Raw genomic sequence first — 25,356 nt, 5'->3', positions numbered from 1 at the left:
AGCTGCATCATGAGACAAGGCCTCAGGACAGAATTAAATCAGAGACTAGTCCCCAGGATAGAGCTTCATTGTGAAGGCTAGGCCCCAGGAAAGAGCTGCATCGAGGAGACAAGGCCTCAGGACAGAGTTAATCATGGAGGCCAAACACCATGACAGAAATGCATTGTGGAGGGTAGGCCCCAGGACAGAGCTGCACCATGAGAAAAGGCCTCTGGACGGAATTCAATTATAGAGGCTAGGCCCCAGGACATGGCTGCATCATGGAGACAAGGCCTCAGGATATGGTTAATTCATGGATGCTAGGCACCATGACAGAACTGCATTGTGGAGACAAGGACTCAGAACAGAGCTGCGTGGTGAAGGCTAGGCCCCAGGACAGTTCCGAATTGTGAAAGCTAGGCCCTAGGACAAAGCTGTAAGAGGTTGCATCATGCAGATAAAGCTGCAGGACATAGATTAAGGGTGAAGGCTTGGCCCAAAGACAGAGCTTTATGTTGGAGGCTAGGGCCCAGGACATAGCTACATAATAAAGGCCTAGGCCACAGGGAAGAGTTAAATCCTGAAGGCTAGGCCCAAGCATACACCTTTATGGTGTAGGTTAGACCCCAGGACAGAGCTGTATCATAGGGCTGGGCAAGAAATTTACATTGATGATAAAAAATTTTTTTATAAAAACGATAGCGATGATAGCGAATAATTTTTGATATTTAGAAGAGGTTGACTGATAAAAACAGCGGCTGATAAATCTGCCGATATTCAGATTTTTTGTATCGGGTGATACATTTTCCTGTTTGGTCGATTAATTTCATTCACACGAAGGAGCCGTCAGAGACATGTAAACAGTTTTTTTGTTGTTATGTGCAGCAACTCATTTAAACGGTCCCGCATATCAAAGCCATGACAGACACGTATGAGCTCAATGTTAAAGTGCTAGCCTGTTTCATTCTCCCTCTCTCTCTCCTCAAAAAGTTTGCTCTAACTTTTAACTGCCTTGGCTCATAATGAAATAAAGGCAACTATCAATAAAACTTATTTTATACCGTCTGCAAATATGCAGATCTCTTTTACACAGATGTTATTTCACAAAACTTGCGCAAATCCAACGTGCTGAGGAGCACTCATATTTCTTCCTCTAAAGCATGTATTCTATCAGCCTCTTTTCAACGGTTACCAGTGACTTAACTTATCAAATTTTATCTGTTAAGAGTTTTTTGACCACAAAAGATATGGGTCATGTGAACAAGAATTGGTCAAGACAATGGGTGACAACTCAAGGACTCAATACAGTGTGTCAAGGAATCATGTATGTTTTAGTGTAGGACAGTGAGATAGAGACAAGATCACTGTAATTTGCCATGCACCTTTGCTGCACACGGTTAACTAAAACAACCTGCTGCTCTGTCCATCTGCTTAAAATGAGAGAGAGAGAGAGAGAGAGTTGACTGATCAGAGCGTATGGACGTTTTGTGCATATCTATAGCTTTACAACCAGTTTAGCAATACAAATGTGTGCCTTTGAATCCTAAATTGCTTATGTAACTCCAAAACTATAATACACACACACACACACACACACACACACATAGCTTGGGGCAGGGGATGAGGAACTGGAGCAGAAGATCTGACCCAATCACTGTGCTTTAACAACAGCAAAGCACGCTGGGAGGAAACACTTCTATTGCTATTCACATTACCCATTACCTTAGTTATTAGCCTATTTACATTTCAGTTAGAATAAACTTCTGTTACTTCACAAATCACAATGAGTTTTTTTATTATGCTACACTACATGTTGTTATCAATCCTGACATGACAAATTCATGACTGTTTTCCTTAACATAAATAAACTACATTATTTAACATTAACAAATCTACTTCTACAGTATTTATTCATCTTGGTTAATTTCAACATTTACTAATACATTTTTAAAATTCATATTTGTATATGTGAACAGTAGTAAATGCATTATGAACAAACATGAACAATTGTATTTTTATCAATTAACATGAACAAACATTAATACATGTTTACATAATATAGAATATAAGGCACTTCTAGTTGTTCTATATTTATATTAAAAAAAAAAAAAGTTTCTTTCTTTTGTGGCTTTCTTCTGCTCTAACTTCTGTACTAGTTCAGCTATGATTAGAACTTAGCAGTACAATACTGTGGATATTGTTGGCTTTCGTATGATGAATTGCTTATGTTCCTCATTTTGTAAGTCGCTTAGGGTAAAAGCATCTGCTAAATTACTAAATGTAAATGCTTTAAAAAATGTATGGCTTATTGTAAAGAGTTACTAATTCACCAAACTGAAAATTGTTGTAAACGAGGAGCATGAATGATTTTCACAACAAGGCATAACAACACACACATACTACTATGACTTGGGTACTCTTTATCACAGAGCTGCCCCTATACTGTATATTGCTATCAGATGCCTATAACGCAATCTATATACCCACAGGACCCTAAATACACATGTATGTACAGGTGAAACTCGAAAAATTTGAATATCGTGCAAAAGTTCATTAATTTCAGTAATTCAACTTAAAAGGTGAAACTAATATATTATATAGACTCATTACAAGCAAAGTAAGATATTTCAAGCCTTTATTTGATATAATTTTGATGATTATGGCTTACAGCTTATGAAAACCCAAATTCAGAATCTCAGAAAATTACAATATTGTGAAAAGGTTCAGTATTGTAGGCTCAAAGTGTCACACTCTAATCAGCTAATTAATCCAAAACACCTGCAAAGGGTTCCTGAGCCTTTAAATGGTCTCTCAGTCTGGTTCAGTTGAATTCACAATCATGGGGAAGACTGCTGACCTGACAGTTGTGCAGAAAACCATCATTGACACCCTCCACAATGAGGGAAAGCCTCAAAAGGTAATTACAAAAGAAGTTGGATGTTCTCAAAGTGCTGTATCAAAGCACATTAATAGAAAGTTAAGTGGAAGGGAAAAGTGTGGAAGAAAAAGGTGCACAAGCAGCAGGGATGACCGTAGCCTGGAGAGGATTGTCAGGAAAAGGCCATTCAAATGTGTGGGGGAGCTTCACAAGGAGTGGACTGAGGCTGGAGTTACTGCATCAAGAGCCACCACACACAGACGGGTCCTGGACATGGGCTTCAAATGTTGTATTCCTCTTGTCAAGCTGCTCCTGAACAACAAACAACGTCAGAAGCGTCTTACCTGGGCTAAAGAAAAAAAGAACTGGTCTGTTGCTCAGTGGTCCAAAGTCCTCTTTTCTGATGAGAGCAAATTTTGCATCTCATTTGGAAACCAAGGTCCCAGAGTCTGGAGGAAGAATGGAGAGGCACACAATCCAAGATGCTTGAAGTACAGTGTGAAGTTTCCACAGTCTGTGTTGGTTTGGGGAGCCATGTCATCGGCTGGTGTTGGTTCACTGTGCTTTATTAAGTCCAGAGTCAACGCAGCCGTCTACCGGGACATTTTAGAGCACTTCATGCTTCCTTCAGCAGACAAGCTTTATGGAGATGCTGACTTAATTTTCCAGCAGGACTTGGCACCTGCCCACACTGCCAAAAGTACCAAAACCTGGTTCAATGACCATGGTATTACTGTGCTTGATTGGCCAGCAAACTCGCCTGACCTGAACCCCATAGAGAATCTATGGGGCATTGCTAAGAGAAAGATGAGAGACATGAGACCAAACAATGCAGAAGAGCTGAAGGCCGCTATTGAAGCATCTTGGTCTTCCATAACACCTCAGCAGTGCCACAGGCTGATAGCATCCGTGCCATGCCGCATTGAGGCAGTAATTAATGCAAAAGGGGCCCAAACCAAGTACTGAGTACATATGCATGATTATACTTTTCAGAGGGCCGACATTTCTGTATTTAAAATCCTTTTTTTATTGATTTCATGTAATATTCTAATTTTCTGAGATTCTGAATTTGGGGTTTTCATAAGCTGTAAGCCATAATCATCAAAATTATATCAAATAAAGGCTTGAAATATCTTACTTTGCTTGTAATGAGTCTATATAATATATTAGTTTCACATTTTAAGTTGAATTACTGAAATTAATGAACTTTTGCACGATATTCTAATTTTTCGAGTTTCACCTGTACATGTAGGAAAACATAAACATGAGTTAGCACAAGATAGGTTACTTCTAATTACTGTATGCACACAATATGTCCTCATTTACCATTCTTCTCCCCACACCGTGCTTCCTGTTTTCCATGACACTGCTTATGTATCTTGCAATCTCACATGTGGCGCGTGTTTGTATGTTGGATAGAATGCAATTGCTTTTAGCCCAAGGTCAGCATGGGGCACCGAGCTTCTATCCCAGAGATGCATATGTGAGGAATGAGCTTGTCGGACCCCATGAGTAGAGATGGGTGATACCACCTGAAACAGTTCATCCGAGACGGACCACTAGCATTCAAATAAATTGGAGAAATTGGAACACCCAATATGTTATTTGAACAACCATTTTGGAGACTTCAGTCTTTCCCCATTCAAGAAGATATGAACTGTTCTTGTATAGCTCTTGTACATATAGAAGATATCTGCCTCGGTGCATTCCCAAGATGGCCGCAGAGTTGACGGACTTACTTTGAAAGAGATTTCAATACCACTTATATTCTTTTCAATCTGATGCCAAGTAGACCAATGTTACTGATGCAATACCTTTCTTAAACTGATGTATATACTGTATTATACTACATACAGTATTTGTCTTAATTTTTAACATTTATAGACATAAATTGCAAAGGATCAGACATCTGGGATACAACAGCAGAAGACCACATCAGGTTCCACTTGTATCAGTTAAGAACAGAAAGCTGAGGCTGCAGTGGGCACAGGCTCCCCAAAATCACACAGTTGAAGACTGGAAAAACTTAGCTTGGACTGATGAATCTCGATTTCTGCCAAGGAACACAGATGGTAAGGTCAGAATGTGGTGAATCCATGAACCCAACCTGACTTGTGTTGACAGTCCATGCTGGTGGTGTATTGGAGTGGGGAATATTTTCCCAACTTTTTGTATTTTCCTGCTAATACCAATCAATCATTGCATGAATGCCACAGTCTATTTGAGTATTGTTGCTGACCATGTGCATCCCTTGGCCACAATTTACCCATCTTCTAATAGCTACTACCAGCACGATAATGCACCATATCACAAAACAAAAGTCATCTTAAACTGGTTTCATGAACATGAAAATTAGATTACTGTTCTTTGGTGGTCTTCCCAGTCACCAGATCAGAATTCAATAGAACATCTTTGGTATGTTGTAGATTCATAGCATGAATGTGCAGCTGACAAATCTGCAGAAATTGACCAGAATCTCAAAAAGGAATGTTTCAAACATCTTAAGGAATCCATGGCATGACAAATTGAGGCTGTTTTGAAAGCAGAGGGAGGACCTACCTAGTATTAGTATAGTGCTCCTAAAAAGTGCTCAGTGAGTGTAGTTAGGGTCACTTCAGGGCTTATGGATTTATTATTGGTTTAAAAAAACCTTTAGGATCAATCTTTCTACATGAGGATCGGTCCTCTTTGATACAACATCAGTATCAAAAGTATCAATATTTCTACACATGAATGGAGGAGGAAGGGTGAAGAGAATGTGATGGGCCGAGTGTATGACACACACACATTCATAACCCTAGAGATTAACTAAAGGTTGCACATTGTTGCCCGGGCCTCTACGCAAACAGTAGATCAGGCTAATGAATAACTCCAGTACAGAGAGCAAAGAATGAAACTTGAAGATCCTGTTCTTTGTTTGATTGATTAATTGAGGTGATCTGATGAGTAAATACAGTATGCAAGGGTGAGTCATATGATGATTATTGTGACTGAGTTTAATTGATTATTCTTGTTTGCATTAATCCTGGGAAAATAATGAATAACAGATGTGCTTTTAGGATTGCAGTAAATCTCACAAAAACAGTTTAAATTCTAAACATAAGCAACTTTCTATGCATCTATCCATCCATCCATCCACCCATCAATCCATCCAGGGTTTTTGTGGGTATCTAGTGATCAATGCTGAGACCAGTGCAAACTGTTTATACTGCAATAATTGATATAGTAACAGCTATCATCATAATAATACATTTTATTAATTTTTATTACCGCACCCACAGAATAATCTTATTGTTTACATTTTCAGGGACTAAATCTTATAATGACTTTTTTATAAAATAATGTTTTAAAGAAAATTTGCAACACAGCCTTTTATGGCATATTGCTTTATTCTAAGGCCCGTGAAGTCCCAAATTTGAACATTTATTCAGTTACAGAAAAAAAAAAAAAAAAAGAGGTACAAAATATTCTTCAGATACCAGCTATTCTGGACAATACAGCTCTTGTACAGTAACTGGAGAACATCTTAGTTAATATTCTAAAGTCAAAAATATCAGATGAACCTAGTATGGCAAGAACGTGTCTTGATATTTTTGTTATGGATAAAATAACTGTAGCTATATCTGGACTAGGGATGTGCTAAACAACTAATTTTACTGACATTTAAACTGAAATATTCAACGGAGAGTCAACTAATCTAAAAAGAATCCAACCTTCAGAAAAAAAATTGTTTATGCGACCCATGAAAAATATTTAAATCATACCAAATCCGAAGCTAAATTCCACCAAAAAGGGACATTTATCTGTGACGTGCTGGCCTTGAATTATGATCATTGTACATTAAATATGGAACATGACACGTATTCACTGAATCAACGTTAGCGAATAATTACCAGGCATATTTATTGAAAACAATTACATGAATAATGCAGGACCAATACAGCAACACTGCCTGTTCCAAACGGAATTCACCACATAAAAGTTCCTTAACATATTTAATTTGTTTTTAAATAAGTAACAGATAAGCCAAATCTACGAGAAAAAAAAAGTGTGCTGAAAAGTTGTGCGTATTTCACGATGTGTATTAGCCATTAATCTAATAAGACAGCTGTTCGGTAAATGACGCCAACAAAAAAAATTTTTTTTTTTTTTTTTTAAAGTAGCCATAGGATAGAAAAAAATAGGCCTGTGATGTAGCCTATAATAAACCTGACTCACCGGAGGCTGCTATCCTGCGCTTGAAAAAGCCCACTTGGTGGGAAAATAACTTGCAAGCATGCACAGATTTAAAGAAGACACAAATGTAAAAACATCTATAGGGACTTTCAAACATTTGGAAAATTATGAACGGTTCAATGGGGGAATATTACCCGACTAGTAATTCCAGTCTCGCATATCCCTAATCTGGACCTTGAATGTGTGTGCCTGTTCCCCTCATTCCTTGTGACAGTGAGACAAAAACAAACAACAGCTACTTAGGGAACATAAACGAGAGAGAGAAACAGAGAGTAGAGAAGGAAAACTCTTCTCAGGGCCCTTAATTGAACACTTAATGAAATAAAAATTATGCTATGTTCCAAATCTTAGTGAGGTGCTGATGGAGGCATCATAGGTGTGTTTGTGTGACACAAAGGCTGATATAAAATGTAGGCATCTTAATTATGCTACCTCCTAAAATACACTGTAAAAACTGGTAACATGTAATAGTTACCTTAAAGTCTATTTCTACTTAATCTAACCCTTTGAAGTGATTTTCATTGATGGAACAATATAGTCAAGTTGATTTAATCACATTAAATATGTTAATATTATATTTTTCACTTGAATAAAACCAGTTAATTTAGAGGTTACTGCATGAAGAACCTATTTTTTATGTTACCTGACCACGTTTTTTTACAGGGTACATTCTTTTGGCACATATCCTACAAAGCAATCCCAGAATACATAACGATAAGTAGAAAAATAAATTCAAGATGGCGGATGAAGTGAGCGAAATCATGATTTAAAATATATTTAATCAAATACTGAAATGTATTGATTAAAATGGTTTAGTGTTCAATTATTTAACCCAGTATTTGTTTTTTTGCTTGATATTTTTATGCTTATTAGAGTAGTCTAGCAACATGCTAACTTGATTGAAATCAACTGCAAGTCAAGTCTACTGTGCAAAGTTGTTTATATTGAGCATTTTAATTGGTCACATATGAGGTTCCATGATGGTTAGGAACCAGTCTTCAGGCGGCCGCACACTGGATGAGATGCGCCATGCGGCGTGTAGAACAACGCACAGGCATTGCACACAGAACACATCGGTGTGATAAATGGAGGGGGCAGTCCAAAACAGTGAATTAACAGTAAATCACAGTAAAGACAAAATTTACAAACAATGGTTCCACTTCCTCAAGGATGAACAAGGTGACATCGGTGAGTTTACAGTTTGGCGAATGAAAGAAACTGTGCAACTACGCAAACTGAAAGATTAGCAAGAGCTACAATGATTAAGCACTTTCTCAATATTCAGCCAAGGCTTTATTCAAGCTGTCAAACCTCAAATTCTTAACATAACAGTTACAGAAAATTGCCTATATTCAGTGTATCTTCTACTAGGCTTAAGGCAATAATGTATTTAAAATGATTTGGGTTGAGTTTAATGTAATATAATGGAAAAAGTTGAGTGGCACGGCATAATTTTTAACAGAAACCAGAGTTGTAGCTAGACACTGGCATGCGTACATTCATAGAAAATAATGTTTTACATTTTTTGGACGACGTGTCATCCGCCAGATGCGTGAGCGAACACCTTAAGGAGGAAGCTGCCTATCTACAGCCAATACCAAGATAAATAGACTTAAATTGGAAAAGACAAGTTTACATCAGTAGTACAATTCTTGTGTCCGGTTCTACAAGAGCATTCTGGAAGTACTGGGGTGGTTTTCGACTGTGTCTTGAGAACTGAGAAAACTTTGACCTGGTAAAATCCTTCATCGTACACACACAGAGCTATCTCTCAGGATGGAAATTGCTCTAATGAAAACAACGGAGAGGGAACAAACACCACTGGCTGACAAAAACACGCACACACATAAAGACCTAGACATTTTTACTTCAATAGTGTAGTGACTCCACATTATTCTGATGATTGTTTAGCTGCTCACTGATGGCTAAATGCACTGTGACTGAGTGTGTGTTCATTTAAGACTTTCATGGTTCTTAACAACTAACCTTACTGGAGCCAAGCTAAGAAAGTAATATACACTCAATCTTTGAGCTGCTGCCTTGTTATGGGTGTATTGTGATATGTCCTTTGAGTACAAACATCCATAAATATTAAAACTGACAGATCTGCTTGATAAATGAAATGTGAGCTGTAGAGTCCTCACCTTAACACACACACACACACACACACACACACACACAAATGCATTGCTTTCAGAAAGTATTCAGACCCCTTAATTTTTTTTTCCACCTTTTGTTATTGCAGCTTTATGCTAAAATGATTAAAATTTATAATTTTTTCGCATCAATCTAAACTCCATAGCAGAAACCAGATTGTTTATAACTTTGTAAATGTATTAAAAAGAAAAAACTGAAATATCACATTGACATAAGTATTCAGACCCTTAAATCAGTACTTAGTTGAAGCACCTTTGGCAGCAATTACAGCCTCAGTCTTTTTGGGTATGATGCGACAAACTTTGCACACCTGGATTTGGGGACTTTCTGCCATTCTTCTCTGCAGATCCTCTCATACTCTGTCAGGTTGGACAGGGACTGTCAGTGGACAGCCATTTTCAGATGTTCAATTGGGTTTATGTCCAGGCTCTGTCTGGGCCACTCAAGGACATTCAAAGAGTTGCCTCTAAGCCACTCTTGCGTTGTCATATCTTGTGTGCATGCCAAGGTGAACCTTAAGCACAGTCTGAGGTTCTGAGTGCTCTGGACCAGGTTTTCATTATGGATATCTCTATATTTTGCTGCGTTCAGCTTTCCTTCAACCCTGACCAGTCCCCCAGTCCTGCTGCTCAAAAACACCCCCAAGGCATGACGGGCAAGACCACCATCATGCTTCACTGTTGGGATGGTATTGGCCAGGTGATGAGCAGTGCCTGGTTTCCTTCAGACATGATGCTTGGAATTGAGGCCAAACTGTTCAATCTTCATTTCATCAGACCAGAGAATCTTGTTTCTCATTTTCTGAGACTTTTAGGTGCTTTATGTGTCTTGCACAGAGGAGAGGTTTCTTTCTGGCAACTCTGCCATTAAGCCCAGATCGATGCTGTTGCAGTGATGGATATCCTTCTACAAGTTTCTCCCGTCTCCACAAATGATCTCTGGAGCTCAACCAGAGTGAACATCGGGTTCTTGGTCACCTCTCTTACAAAAGCCCTTCTCGCCAGATTACTCAATTTGGCTGGGCGACGAGGTCTAGGAAGAATCCTGGTTGTTCCAAACTTCTTTCATTATTAAGAATTATTAAGAAAAATATTTGTAGCCTTCACCAGATCTGTCCCTCGACAGTCTTGTCTCTGAGCTCTGAAGGCATTTCCTTTGACCTCATGGCTTGTTTTTTGCTCTAATATGCATTTTCAGCTGTGAGACCTTATATAGACAGGTGTGTGCCTTTCCAAATAATATCCAATCAATTGAATTTGCCACAGGTGGACACCAATCAAAATGTAGAAACATCTCAAAGATGATACAGAGAAATGGGTTGCACCTGAGCTAAATTTCAATTGTCATGGCAATGAGTTTGAATATGATATTTCAGTTTATTCGTATTAATACATTTGCAAATTTATCAAAAATCAGTTTTTTGATTTGTCATCATGGGGTATGGAGTGTAGACTGATGTGGAATTTTTCTTTTTTTTTCTTTTTTTAAAGCATTTTAGCATACGGCTGCAACATAAAATGTGAAAAAAAAATGAGGGGGTCTGAATACTTTCTGAATTCACTGTGCAGTATTAGGCAGGTGGTTTTAATGTTGTGGCTGATTGGTGTTTGTTTGCTTGTATGTGTGTGTGTGTGTGTGTGTATATATATTACACACACACACACACACACACACACACACACACATATATATTATACACACATACAAGCAAACAAACACCAAGCAGCCACAACATTAAAACCACCTGCCTAATATTGTGTAGGTCCCCCTCATGCCACCAAAACAACGACGACCTGCATCTCAGAATAGCATTCTAAGATGATATTCTTCTCACCACAATTGTACAGAACGGTTATCCGAGTTAGCATAGAATTTCTCAGTTCAAACTACTCTGGACATTCTCTGTTGACCTCTCTCATCAAAAAGGCATTTCCATCCACAGAACTGCCGCTCACTGTAGGTTTTTTTGTTTTTGGCACCATTCGGAGTAAATCCTAGAGACCGTTAACAGAGATAATTTTTTTCCCATTCTGATGGTTGATGTTAACCTAAACTGAAAATCCTGACTCATGTCTGAATGATTTTATGCACTGCTGCCAAACGATTGGCTGATTAGATAAATCGCATGGATGATTGTTGGTGCAACACGGGCTGGTTTGAGTATTTCCATAACTGCTGATCTCCTGGTATTTTTACGCACAGCATTATCTAGAATGTATTCTGAATGGTGCCAAAAACAAAGTGACCGGCAGTACTCTGCTCTGATTGGTCAGATGTCCCAGTCTGTTGTGATTGGTCTACCGCTTACAGCGCGTGTCAGAAAGGAAATGGCCACTACCATATCAGTTTTTCAGCTCCGTCTGAAAAAAAAATTCTGTTTTACCTTACCAATTTGATCCAGAGTCCGATAGTGATATATCGGAAGATCAACCCAAACCACCATCGCAAGCACGATGAGAACAAGACGTTCTCAGTGATGAGTTTATATGTAGTTTCACAATAACGTGAGTTAGCCGGTTAGCAGAGGCTAACAGCGTGCACTGGCTGTACACGAATACAGACAAGAGGCGGGTTTTTTGTTACCATGTTACGTAGGTTAGTACAGGAAGTCTAGTATTACGAACAACTCATTTCATGTGTTCATAATCGGTTCTTTCTTTTGGGAGACAATAACTCCATTTGACATGCATTTGATTTTTGAAACTTTGCAGACTTTTTTAGATTCACGAACAGCTAGGTAATATTTGAAAAACCATAATAGGTGCTCTTTAATGTTGTGGCTGATCGGTTTATATACTATGTATGTTTATGTATGTATTATATATATATATATATATATATATTAGACTTCATAAAAGTCTTACACATATGAAACATTGTAAATGCTTTAAGTCCTTCTAAAAAGTATTAAAAACGTAATATATGTGCAGAAAACCTAACACATATGCACTATAATGACACTATAGGGACTTAAAGCATTTACAATGTACAACTCCTATCACCAGGAAATAGGAAAGACACAAATCTACACAGTGTTTAATATTTTCATTCTCAGGGAAACTCGCTGCCCAAACAATTTCAACTGCATTGTTCATTAGAGGCTTTGATTATATAGCCTGTGACCTGCACATAACAGAAGTTGGTTTTCAAATGTCTTCGGTTCTGCCTGCAAAAATGTATCGGCCATGTCCATTTACAACTTGACATGAAGTAAATATATAATGATATCAGAAAAGAGCAAAACAAGCAGCAAGCATACTGAACATTTATTTATATTTATATTAAATATATGTATTGCCTCTATTCTTAGCTGTATAATGCAGCTTCTGTAAGTACAAAATGAATGAAAATCGTATGTTGCATTTGTCAAAATATTTGCAATTGTTTACACATGCAAAAATCAACAATGCTTGCATAATGAATGGCTGCTAGTGGTTTCTAAGGTTCTGAATGGGTTTTAGCATGATGCTTGCTTGTTGCTAGGGTATTTTTGATGGTTGCTAGGACATTGCTGGTTGGCTGCTTACTGGACCAAGTCAAAGCAGGCATCAAGTCTATTGTATGATAATTTTGGGCCATAAATAGCCTAGGTTTTTCATACATTTTAGGCATTTTTAGCACTGTGAACAAGAAACACTTCACAATTTAATGACCTACAATGACATGCATCACAGGAAATTTGTCATTTTTTGTATCAAATTAAATTTCTGTATTTTTTTAATAGAATAATGACAGTGATGGAAATTACATGTTTATGACAAATTGGCCAACTTCTTTGTCTCGCTAAAGCAAATTTCATAGCTAACATTTGTATGTATCCTAGATACAATTAAATCATATTTTCACACTTTTGCACAATTTGGCAAAATTACAGCTTAATTGAAAAGGACAGCCAATGCTCAAGTGATATTTACCCAGATTTTTCTTTGTTTTTTTTAAAACATCACTTGTCTCATTTTATATCAAGCAAACTCTTCACTGACACTTTTGTTGACTTGATTAACAAGTACACTAACTTTTGAAAACACTATATTAGGGGCAAAATTGTTTCAGTGTGGTGGAAGTAATGCCAAAACTGTGTGACAGTTGTAATTTTTGTAAAGTTGCTAGAAATAATTTCACACAATAAATATTGAAATGGTTCATTTCACTTTTTGTTTATATTATCATATAGTTTTAAACATGTAATAATTTAATGGATTTTATAGTTTAATATTCCAATATTATCATTGCAATATTAATATATATTATTATTAATATTATATTAATAATAATATAATATTATTACAAACAGTCAAATCTGTACATAAGGTGTTTTAAAAGTACCAAAAATAAATGAAGGTCTGGTTAAAAAAGTTACCAAATCAGTTTTAACAGAAACTTTATACAAGAAAAAAGTTGAAATCGGTTAAAGAAACACCAATAAATGGCTTGTTTTCCTCCTGTAAACCAGTGTGATTATTTTTTTGCCTGCCAGGCAAAAATCTTACATCTGATTGCTTAGGAAAGTAACCGCAAACCTCTCCTCACCATTTTGTGGGAGAAGTTACGCTGCAAAGTTTAATACTTGGGTTGGGGTTTCCCCAACCCAAATCCCTAACCCTGTTTATTAGTAATAGTAATGCTGGCCTTAGGAGGCACCAGTAAATAAGAGTTATTTCAGTTCTTAAGAAGCAAACACTGGGGTGAGCCGTTAGTACATTTTTTTGGCTTTGGCTTGTTTTGTGTTCTGTGTTTTATTATTGCCCGGTCTTGTACTGTCTAGAGCGGAGATGCCCACACTTTTTCATATGAAGGACCAAAAATCGAACTTGATTGAGGGCCGTGGGCTAAAAGAAATTCAGGGTCTAGCCTTATGACTTCATCATAATTTATTTTTTGTCAAATACTTCAATTCAATTTTAATAAGGCATGTTTCAATAATTACAAAATTGCATGATCTTTACATTGCATAATGAGCATTGTTACTGAAACATTTTCTCATTCACATATTTCGGCTATTAACTTAACAGCCTACAAAACAAATGCACAGACACAGTAGATGTAGATGACCAAATTTCTCCAGATTTGGAATGAGCCTATAAAAAAAAACTTAGCAACTCCAAGCAAATTTAATAAAACAATGAACATTAGTCAGAGATATGAAGTGGTTAATGTTCTGTAAAATTATTATTGTATCATTAATAATGTTTTATTTAACATCAAGGCTATTTAACCCATCCAGATATTATTTTTTGTTAATACTGTTATTAACTATATTGTAGCATTTCGTAATTTTAGCATGCGAGCATGACATCGAACTGATGCAAAGCGTGAGAAGCGGAGTGTCCGTCTGTGCTCGTTAAGGGTGCAAGCATCCGCCACATCTGCACAATGGATGGCACGAAACTAATCATGTATCCAAATGACGAACATGATGGATATATTAATTTGGAACCATGTCAGATTGCAGGATATTTTATTTTCCCTGAGCCTCCATTAATTTCAGACCCTGGATGGAACTAGAGATGGAAATGAGATGTAACAGGTGCTTAAGTGTTTCTTTTCACCATGCAGCTGGTACATTACACAAACTATTTTTGCTATTTCTGCCTTTCTTGCAAATGTGCTGCATTATGAATAATGAGGGAGTGCCAAGATATGAAAGGTGCATGCGCTTGCCATGTTAACAGCTTTGTTGATTAAAACAGGAACATAGTTTTATCGCATTGCTCACTAACGGAGATGCGGTATACAAACCTAAGTTCAGTAAGCATTGAAGCACTTGCTCACTGCACGCGCTCACACTTCTGACAATACTGAGAGATAGAGACCGAGCAGATTTACTCGCACAGCTTCTGGAATTACAGTTTGATACAAAAACAAGTTTATTGATTTGATTTGTTCATCTGCATCTATTGGTTTAATAATTCACATCTGCACTGTAAAGTATGAAAGTGGAGAATGTGGAAATTGTTAGTCGAATTTCAGGCTCTGCAAACTGCATTATATTGAAGACCCCATATTATGCTAATTTACAGGTTCATAATTTTATTTTGGGGATCTACTAGAAGAGGTTTACATGCTTTAATGTTCAAAAAACACATTACTTTTGTCATACTGTACATTTCTTTTCCCCGTCTTCATACTCTTGCAGAAACACTCTGACTTATTTCCGGTCTCTTTAAAGCCCCCCTTTACAAAAAGCTAAGTCTGCTCTGATTGGTCAGCTGGCCTAGTCTGTTGTGATTGGTCAACAGAGTGGAGCGTTTGAAAGAAATGTAACGGCCCTTGCCATAACAGAGTTTCAGGCTTGCTGAGCAGCTGTAAACACGATTGTAACTATGGTGTCAGTTTTTGCCCTACCAGTTTGAGCCAGAGTACGATAATGAAAGTTTGGAAGAACAAGCTGATCGACCCGAACCACCTTCGCAAGCACAAATTTAGTATTAATTAAGTAGCTTTCTTAGAAGTACACTCTTGATTATTGTGAACCTAACAAAGCTTCAAGTAAAAGACACATTAGTCATCCTTTGTTGGAATGAGTGTAGTCGAACTTTTTCCACCCAAGATTTGAACGGAGTACAGAGGCTTACTCCCAGTTGGACATTACCGGCAGTATTAGAGAATTAGTGAGCAAGTTAGCCATGGACTACGGTGGATAGCAGCTGTAATATTACAGCTTGTAATTATATAATTATAAAGACTCTTGAGATCTACCATTTTGTTTCACAGTTTTAGGTAAAAGCCAGCCACAGCTGAATAGAAATCACTTACCAAAACAATAACATTAAATAGCAGGTTAGCCGAGCACTACCGTGAATTGCAGATGTAAAATGACCATTTTAAAAATAAATCCATCTCCATACTTGATCACTATTCATGATAGTAAGAACGACAAATAATCTACATAATTCTACACAACTGTAGGTAAACGTAGCCTGCAGCTGATTAGCAAAACGTTTTCAACAGAATAACATTAGCTAGCAGATTAGCAGAGGCCTACAGCAGTGCCCTGGGTGTACACCGTAACACAAAACTCTGCATCTGAACTCTCGTTAGCAGATAAATCCATAAATAAGCATACTTACAGGCTGTGATTCTGAAGCGCCAGATTGTCCCAACAAAGTGGGAACTGCACAATCTTTCAGGAGTAACCGACTTGAAAATCCGGCATTGGTTGTGGTTGCACTGAGGAATAGTGGTAAAAATACATTTTAACCACTGATTCTTCAATTCATGTGTCTTTGGAAGTCAAAACAAAGAGGTTTTGCTTTCGCAATGAAGAAAACAGCATCTTCTCGACATGGCGACAACACTAACCCAACTCATCCTGGCCTCAGCTATTACTCTGTTTGTTTGAGGGTGGGCCAAGGTAGCCCTTAGGTGTGCATTATGCAAATGTGTTACATAGTGACATATATACTTTACAGAAGAAATGGGTGGACTACAATCCAGCTGTTTCTTGTAGTTCTTGAGCAGTGCTGTCTGTGGGAGAGAATAACTCCCTTTTGCGTGGACTTTGTGCTATGTAATTTTGCAGACCTTTTGCATGCACAAAGTGCTATGTTACACACTAAAGGAAAGGTAAAATCCTAAAAAGCATAATAGGGCCTCTTTAAAATATTAAATGTAAGATTCAGAAAGCCTTGTTATTAATGACACCTGTGGCCGTTAAGTGAACTGCAGCCAGCTACCTGTTGCTCGTGATCGCGCGTGCGATCGGCCAAAACAGAGACTGAACGTGATTCACTGGCTTCATGCTGACAGATGAGGCAGAATAATTAAAATTACACTGTTATGATTGTTTAACTAGAAACTTTGATACTGCATATTATATTTGGCTCTCCAGTGCTGGAACAAGGCTTAGTCAGACAGGTTTCAATAGATAAATGTTTTGGCTCATTCTGAATTTATGTAGGAGTTGGTGTTGTGCTGGAAGCCGGAAGTTTGCTGGATTCCATCTCTTAAGATAACGTTACCTAGTGTTGCAGAATGTCTGTTGACGCTGTTGAATAGCAAGGCAAGGTTCTCGGCAGTGTGCATAAACGTCACATCCTTTGGATTTTCCCGGCAAAAGCGACCCCCTCTCTTCGCATGAAGATCAGTCAACAGGCTTTAATAGGCAAACTAGGAAGTCCGGGAAGGGCTAATTTTTTAAGTTGCGTTACAAGCCGTTCACACATTGGCAAAAAAAGGGGCTAATATTACATGAAAATTTTTAAATATTGCACAATTATAATTGCCCTGGTTCCCATCCTTTATGGTTTAATTATAAAAAAAAAAAAAAAACATTACTCTGCAATCTGCTAAATTAATGCAATGAAAAACTGCGTCAATAGCATTCTTTTGTTTTAGTATTTATTTATTTTTTCGACTCTTGTCATATTCGTCAAGGTATGCCAAATCAAAAGATCAGTTGGCCCACAGGCCTTAGTTTGGGCATCTCTGTTCTAGATCATAGTGAGTCTATGTCCACATTAATTCAGATACATTTGAAAACAGGAATTTTGTTTTCAAAACGCTCTCCGCCCACACTGCTGGTTAAAAGTGTTTTCCCAAAAGTTGCTCGTCCACACTAAAACAAAACAATTGCCGCTACATGTACTGTCTGAAACGCAATTGTCCTTGTGTTCCGTCGCTGAACAGCAATTCAAAGTAAACTTCATGTCACTTTTAAAGGAACGCACTTGTTAGGTTTGTACAATGTTACATTTTTCTCAAAGATAATAACAGACGCAACAGCGCAGCTACACATGGGCTGCAATCATAAATGTTTTGGGTTGAATGGATCACATAACTGTGTAACATGACAACAAATACGTCATCGTTTTCAGACATTTCCATTTTCACTGTACACAATGCGAAGATTAGTGTGGACATGGCCGGAGTCTCTTTTAACAACCTCACACATCAATACAACTCTAACAATAAAATGATGTATTTTTTTCGTTGTAATGTTTATCATGCCTAATGTTCTCAAACAGTATTAATCGTGTGTGCACATCTCTCTCCAAGGGACTGTAACAGACAGGTGGAGTCAGTGGGGGTCTGGCCTTTGATTGGCCGTTGCTGTAGAATCCATAGGAGAGCTGCCATTCTGGCTTATTCTTACAGTTCCTTTAGGTCATTGCCATGGAAACTCAGAGAGATTCCATGATGACACACACGATATTACAATCAAGAATTCAGAGGGGCCAATTTCCCCACCGGGAACCGTACATAATTAACACAATCATGTACATGGTTTCCCTGACAAATCTGCACCTTGTGGGTTGATACAGTGTCAGAAATTAAATCTGTTATGAAAGGCCGGTTTTTGCCCCTGAAATTGATTTGCAGGGGACTTTGACACCCAATATTTTGAATTAAGTAAAATAAAAATAATACATTGAATAATTATACATATTGAAATAATCACTACATCAAGTAAACCCATAACTAACTAAGAACATACTATTATATAATACTACAATCACTTTCCCCATAATTCAAACGGACCGTTAAGCACGACGGGACAGAAACTGACTAGTGACTGACACTAAAACTTATCAAGTTTTGCAAGCAACACTAAAGCTTCCTTGGGAAAGCATCAAATAATAAAAGAAATGCTAAACTAATCACAAGAAGTTAACTCTGGTGTGACAGAATGGGTACGTAGACTTTCAAATTATTTTTTTAGACGTACAGGTCCAAAAATAACATTGAATTTGGATGCATCTCTAATTCGGGGCTGTTTCAGATGTGCTTGAGTTATCTGTCCCTTTGAATGATCTTCTTCAAACAAACATGCAATGGCACACACACACACAGCTCTGCTTGGCTGGTCTGCCTCTCAGTCTCTGTCATTGCCATCCTGTCTCACTGCCCCTTTTCTGTCTCACTCTTTCCTGTCTATCACACTCTTTTCTGTGACAAACTGTGATTCAGTCATCAAAATATCCAGTTCCCACACCTTTTGACCAATGAGTTTCCATGACTTTTCCAGTTCTTGATTACTGGATATGGATATGTTTTAATCATTTTATATAGATCACACTTACAAAGAGTAATTTATAGCTGATCAAGTAATTTGGGGCTTTTCCATGACCATGGGATTTTTATTCAAATCAAAAGCACCTGCTGCACCAAATTCACTTTTGAGATTTCACAAAACAGCTCATTATGACTCTTCTGCATTTCAGATTCCTAATTGGTTGATGTAGCTTGGGTGGACAAAAAACAAACATCCATTCTTCTTCAACAAGACAGCTGTGTACTGTGTACACACACACACACACACACCTACAATCAAAGTACCCACGAGACATTCCAGATTTTTCTCACTCTCACTGCTTCCTTCTGGGTGGCTTCATGTCACACAGAGCAGAATCCGTGATAACAGACATAACAAGCATAATGTCTTTAACAACTTTCTTACTGCATTTGTCTCAAAATGATAAGAGTTCTGCTCCCATCTGTTATTATATGACACTAAACTCCAACTAGGTTTGAAATTTTCTGTTCAGTACTACACACTTACACCGGAGTGTGAATCACTTAATTTCTTGTTTCTTTGGATGACCTAATACAAGGAATTTGAATCAATACAAATGGATTTAAAAGGAATATTCCGGTTTCAATAAAGGGTAAGCTCAATCGAAAGCATTTGTTGCATGATATTGATTACCACAAAAATGTATTTTGACTAATCCCTCCTGTACTTACAAAAAATTTCAAAAAATAAAAGAGAGGTTACAGTGAAGCACTTATAATGGAAGTTAATGGGGCAAATTTTCTGATCGTTTACATGCAGAAATGTTCCACCTCCTGCTCCGGTCTTTCCACAATCAAATTTAAGACCTCTTAATTAATGAAAATTAAGAATTTATGTATAATTTAAGATATAAGACTTTTTATCACCTTACATTTCAGAAACCGGTATTTAAGTCATTTTAAGAAACACTGTGGAAATACTGGTTAACATCGAAAATGTATTAAAAATAAAAAACTGAAGTATCACATTGACATTATTCAGACCCTTAACTCAGTACTTAGTTGAAGAACTTTTGGCAGTGATTATAGCCTCAAGTCTTTTTGGGTATGATGCGACAAGCTTTGCACACCTGGATTTGGGGATTTTCTACCATTCTTCTCTGCAGATCCTCTCATACTGTCAGGTTGGATGGGGACCATCGGTGGACAGCAATTTTCAGGTCTCCCCTAGAAATTTTCGATTGAGTTCAAGTCGCAGCTGAAAAACACCCCCACAGCATGATGCTACCACCACCACGCATCATCGTTGGGAAGGTATTGGCCAGGTGATGAGCGGTGCCTGATTTCTTCCATATATGACGCTTGGAATTAAGGCCAAACAGTTTCTTCATTTCAACAGACCAGATAATCTTGTTTCTCACAGTGTGAGAGTCCTTTAAGGTGTTTTTTTTGCATATTCCAAGTGGGCTTTGATGTGTCTTGCACTGGGAGAGGCTTCCGTCTGGACACTCTACTATAAAGCCCAGATCGATGGTGTTGCAGTGATGGTTGTCCTTCTGCAAGTTTCTCCCATCTCCACAAATGATCTCTAGAGCTCAACCAGAGTGACCATTGGGTTCTTGGTCACCTCTCTTGAAAAGGCACTTCTCATCCAACTGCTCAGTTTGGCTGGGCGGCTAGCTCTAGGAAGAGACCTGGTTGTTCCAAGCTTCTTTCAGATCTGTGCCTCGACACAATCCTGTCTCTGAGCTCTGCAGGCCGTTCCTTTGACCTCATGGCTTGGTTTTTGCACTGATATGCATTTTCAGCTGTGATACCTTATATACTGTATACAGGTGTGTGCCTTTCTAAATCATGTCCAATCAGTTGAAATTGCCACAGGTGTAATCTCCAATCAAAATGTAGAAACATCTCAAAGACGATGCAGAGAAATGGGATGCACATGGGCTAAATTTCTAGTGTCATAGCAAAGGATTTGAATACTTGCGTCAATGTGATATTTCAGTTTTTTTTTTTTAATACATTTGCAAAGTTATCAAAAATCAGTTTTTTGCTTTGTTTTCTGCCCCAAAACAAAATGTAAAAAAAAAATGAAGGAGTCTGAATACTTTCTGAATGCACTGTAGATATTCATGTATCTCTCTCTGGTATGCAAACATGGTCATAAACAAGACATTTGAGGGGGATTCCCCCTAAAATTCAGATTAGTGGTCAATCAATATGTATTTTTTTTTTTTTAAATGACCAATAATTAAAACGGTACCTTTTTTCCTTACCTTAATACTGTATATATGGTTACTAGGGCTGGGCGATATGCAAGTATGTTTACGTTATTTTTATAAAAAAATATTGTAATATCTTACTACATCATCAACCCCAGGCTGAAGGATCAGTGAATATTCTTGCAATTAAAATAACAAATATCATATAAATAAAAAAAAACATATATAAACACACTTCCATTTGCTGCTGTCACGCAAGTATCACTGTATGACAACAGGTGGAAAATTACTAATACAAATTAAGATCTAAAGACAATTATAAATGTAAACATAATAATAATAGTGATGATAATAATAACTGAAATATAAATAAATTGTAGGTTCAAGTTCAACGTGTTTTTGTATAAATGTATGATTCAATCAAATAGGCTATATATAAAGATGATCCTGCAGAGTTGCGGTCACAATGCATATTAAGTGCAAACTACTCCGTGGAAATAAAGCCTTGTGCTGCTATTTAATACATTTGGTGACTTCCCAGCTCTATGGTTTTGTAATTTCCAGATTTTGTCGATTATCATCGGTCAATGAGTGTCAAAATCAGCATCAGGAAATTTGTCATATCGTCAATGTCCGATTACATCGTTCTATCGTCCAGCCCTACTGGTTAAGTCCATTTTTATTGGCTATTTCCAGAATATATCTATATTTTTTAATCAAATATCTTTAGAACATTTCAACAGTCAAAGTCTCCATTTGCCCCTTATTTTCTACCTCGTTGGCAATATTTATTTTCCTGGTCAGTTTTATTTCAGAAGGAATCTTTTCGGAATAACAAGAGCACTTATGCAATAGGATTATGCCAAATTTCCCTGTGCTCAAGTAGATCTAAGTCGTACTAATAGGGAAATTGTCGTCTAAACGGTCACCTCATACATTTCAAGTAAAATCAGCACTCTGGGTTAATTGAATGTTTCCAGCTTAAAGCGCGTGACTCATCGAACATGAGTTAAACGCGCGCTTCTTTTCTCAAACAAAATGGAGAAAAAACATTGGGCCAAATGCTATGTTACACTGATTTCAGCATGCGGTGTCTGGACGTGGCGATGCTCTTGTATCCACTCAAGAATTTACATCGAGTGTGAACAAGCACTCGTTTTTTCCCCCTCAATGTCTTTTGGAATACCGGGAGGCGAGCGCACGGTCCCTCGGTTCATTGTCTGAGGCATCGCATCGTAAAATAGATTTCTTCACTAAAGGAAATATGCATGCAAATAGCGGGGAAATAATACATAGAGTAAGATTGTACTCTTATTATAAACACAGATGCAGTTACACATAGGGAACCGGTGTGAGAGATATAGAGTAAAAATCATCTGTTGTCCGTCCATCCACACCCTACGCGCAATGCGCATGTGCTTTGCAGAGACAAAGGATCAGGCAATTATGGTGTAGATCGAGACAATTAAACTAAAAAAATGAGTAGATAATCATATGACCAGAAAAAATCTAATTGATTCAGACATAAAGAATAAATCCTGTCCATGTTGCATTTGTGAGAGATTCAACGGGGAGGTAAAACAGAAAAATACATTTATATTTCAAACATAGCATCATATAGGGTAAAATGTATATACAAACAATGTTGATCAATCACAAGTGTTTGTCATGTGTATATTATTTATAAGCTTCTGTTCCGTAGTATCTGAGTGCACGCGCGTGTGTAGGTGGGTGTGTGCGCACGCGTGTGCACCAGTAAGACATATCGCTGCAAAATGTGTGCCAGCTCTACTCTCTGGCAAAGGAGGATGGAGAACATCAGTCCATGCCTTTTAAACAACCAAAAACACATGTTTACTCTTTAATCATCACCAAAACCACTATCATTCCATATACATTCATGAGTTCTGTGAAAATCCGCCATCTTATCAATGTTTGTTTTTCGCGCATTCGGAATTCTGTTCAGCAATTAATTCGTCAAGCAATTTTATTTTACACATTTGAAATAAAATAATATTACACGGCGATGAGACGGCGATGGACGCACACTAAGAGATAGCGCTTGTCTGCTCAGAACACGCCCCTCTCCACTCAGTTCAGCCGCGTGAATTTCTTGGCTCATTTAAATCTTTGAGCACATCAAAAACGATAGTGTTATTTTTTTTAAATACCCACCATTCAGCTATTCACCTGCTTTATGACTTTTATTGATATGCTTAAACGTGCACTGATTTGGATATATCCCCCGTTTACCACTATGTGCTCCGGCTCTCCAAATGGAGATGGAGTCGCTCCAACTAGATTAAATTCCTGATAGTGAACAGTGAAATCTACTGAAAGAGTGAAAAACTCGTACCGTCGGCGGTCGCCTTTCCTGTCGCTCCTTTCTCAAACGTCTGCTGTTTTCTTCAGTGCCCTTTTCCAGTGCGCGTGGCGTCGGTGGGGTTTCTTGGGGCTGTTCGCTGTGTGTCTCACGCTGCATTTCTCGCGCGCACTCTCGTATTCGGTTTGGGGGCGGGGGCACGCGACGCTCCAAGACGAGACACGGCTGCGCGCCACATAATGTCTACACAGTAACTTTGATATCTGATATTATCTCTTAATAAAACAGTTCACAAACACATTAGTGTTTGTTTGTTTTTTCGTTTAACCTCTTCTATTTTAATTAAATTGTGTCGTAACATCTTTAAACCAGTGTTACTTATTTGTATGATAGTTCCAATGTTTGCTGGTTAAATGTGGTATGAATTCAGAATGCTCAATTATCAATTTATACCAGCTTGTTTAGAGTTTAAATCGAGGAACGCGCATCCTTGTGCTTGTGAAGAGTAGGAGGCTGCTTAATGAATCCAGAATTTGTCTTGGCGCGCCCCCTGGCGACACCAACTGGTACTTCAGCGAACACAGAAAGAAAATTGTGTGAGGGGCTAGAATGTCCAAGTAGGTATCCACCTTATTTTGCAACGCGGAAGTACGCAGCGGCTGCATTTCCGGCGATGTAAATAAATAGAATAATACTACCAGAATTTAGTGATATAATTTATAATTTATAAACTATCACACAACCACAGGATGTACAGCAGAATGATGTCCTAATGTCAGATAAGTTTCTAACTTCAGCATTTATAGTAAAAGAATAAGTGAAAACAGTCCTCCAGACAGAACTGGTGTAGGTGAGTCAGGTTTGTAGGCCTCCATACTTGCATACACTTTTTCAGTCTTGCCCACAAATTTTCTATAGGATTGAGGTGATGGCCACTCAATACCTTGACCTTGTTGTCCTTAAGCCATTTTGCCACAACTTTGGAGGTAAGCTTGGGGTCATTGTCCATTTGGAAGACCCATTTGTGACCGAGCTTTAACTTCCTGGCTGATGTCTTGAGATGTTGCTTCAACATACATTTCCTTCCTCATGATGCCATTGATTTTGTGAAGTGCACCAGTCCCTCCTGCAGCAAAGCACCCCACAACATAATACTACCAACCCCATGGTTCATGGTTGGGATGGTGTTCTTTGGCTTGCAAGCCTCACCCCTTTTCCTCCAAACATAATGATGGTCATTATGGCCAAACAGTTCCATTTTTGTTTCATTAGACCTTTTCTCCAAAAAGTAAGATCTTTGTCCCCATGTGCACTTGCAAACTGTAGTCTAGCTTTTTTGGAGCAGTGGCTTCTTCCTTGCTGAGCAGCCTTTCGGGTTATGTCGATATAGGACTCATTTTACCGTGGATATAGATTCTTTTCTACCTGTTTTCTCCAGCATCTTCACAAGGTCCTTTGCTGTTGTTCTGGGATTTATTTGCACTTTTCGCACCAAACAAAATTCATCTTTAGGAGACTGAATGTGTCTCCTTCTTGAGCGATATGATTGCTGCATGGTGTCATGGTGTTTATACTTGCGTACTATTGTTTGTACACATGAACAGGGT

General features: G+C 37.9%; 1 protein-coding gene across 1 annotated transcript in view; it reads right to left on the bottom strand.

The window, feature by feature from the left end:
• The window catches only part of LOC127649773 (brain acid soluble protein 1 homolog), a 29,462-nt gene extending 5,528 nt beyond the window's left edge, over nt 1-23,934 (bottom strand). The window contains exon 1 of the mRNA XM_052135005.1: nt 23,783-23,934. The gene's annotated coding sequence lies outside the window, so the exon portion shown is untranslated. The remainder of the gene's footprint in view (nt 1-23,782) is intronic.
• Between the last annotated feature and the right edge of the window lie 1,422 nt (nt 23,935-25,356).

The sequence above is a fragment of the Xyrauchen texanus genome, chromosome 9 (assembly GCF_025860055.1).
Source record: "Xyrauchen texanus isolate HMW12.3.18 chromosome 9, RBS_HiC_50CHRs, whole genome shotgun sequence".
Classification (NCBI taxonomy): domain Eukaryota; kingdom Metazoa; phylum Chordata; class Actinopteri; order Cypriniformes; family Catostomidae; genus Xyrauchen; species Xyrauchen texanus.
This window is presented reverse-complemented; position numbering and strand designations above follow the sequence as displayed.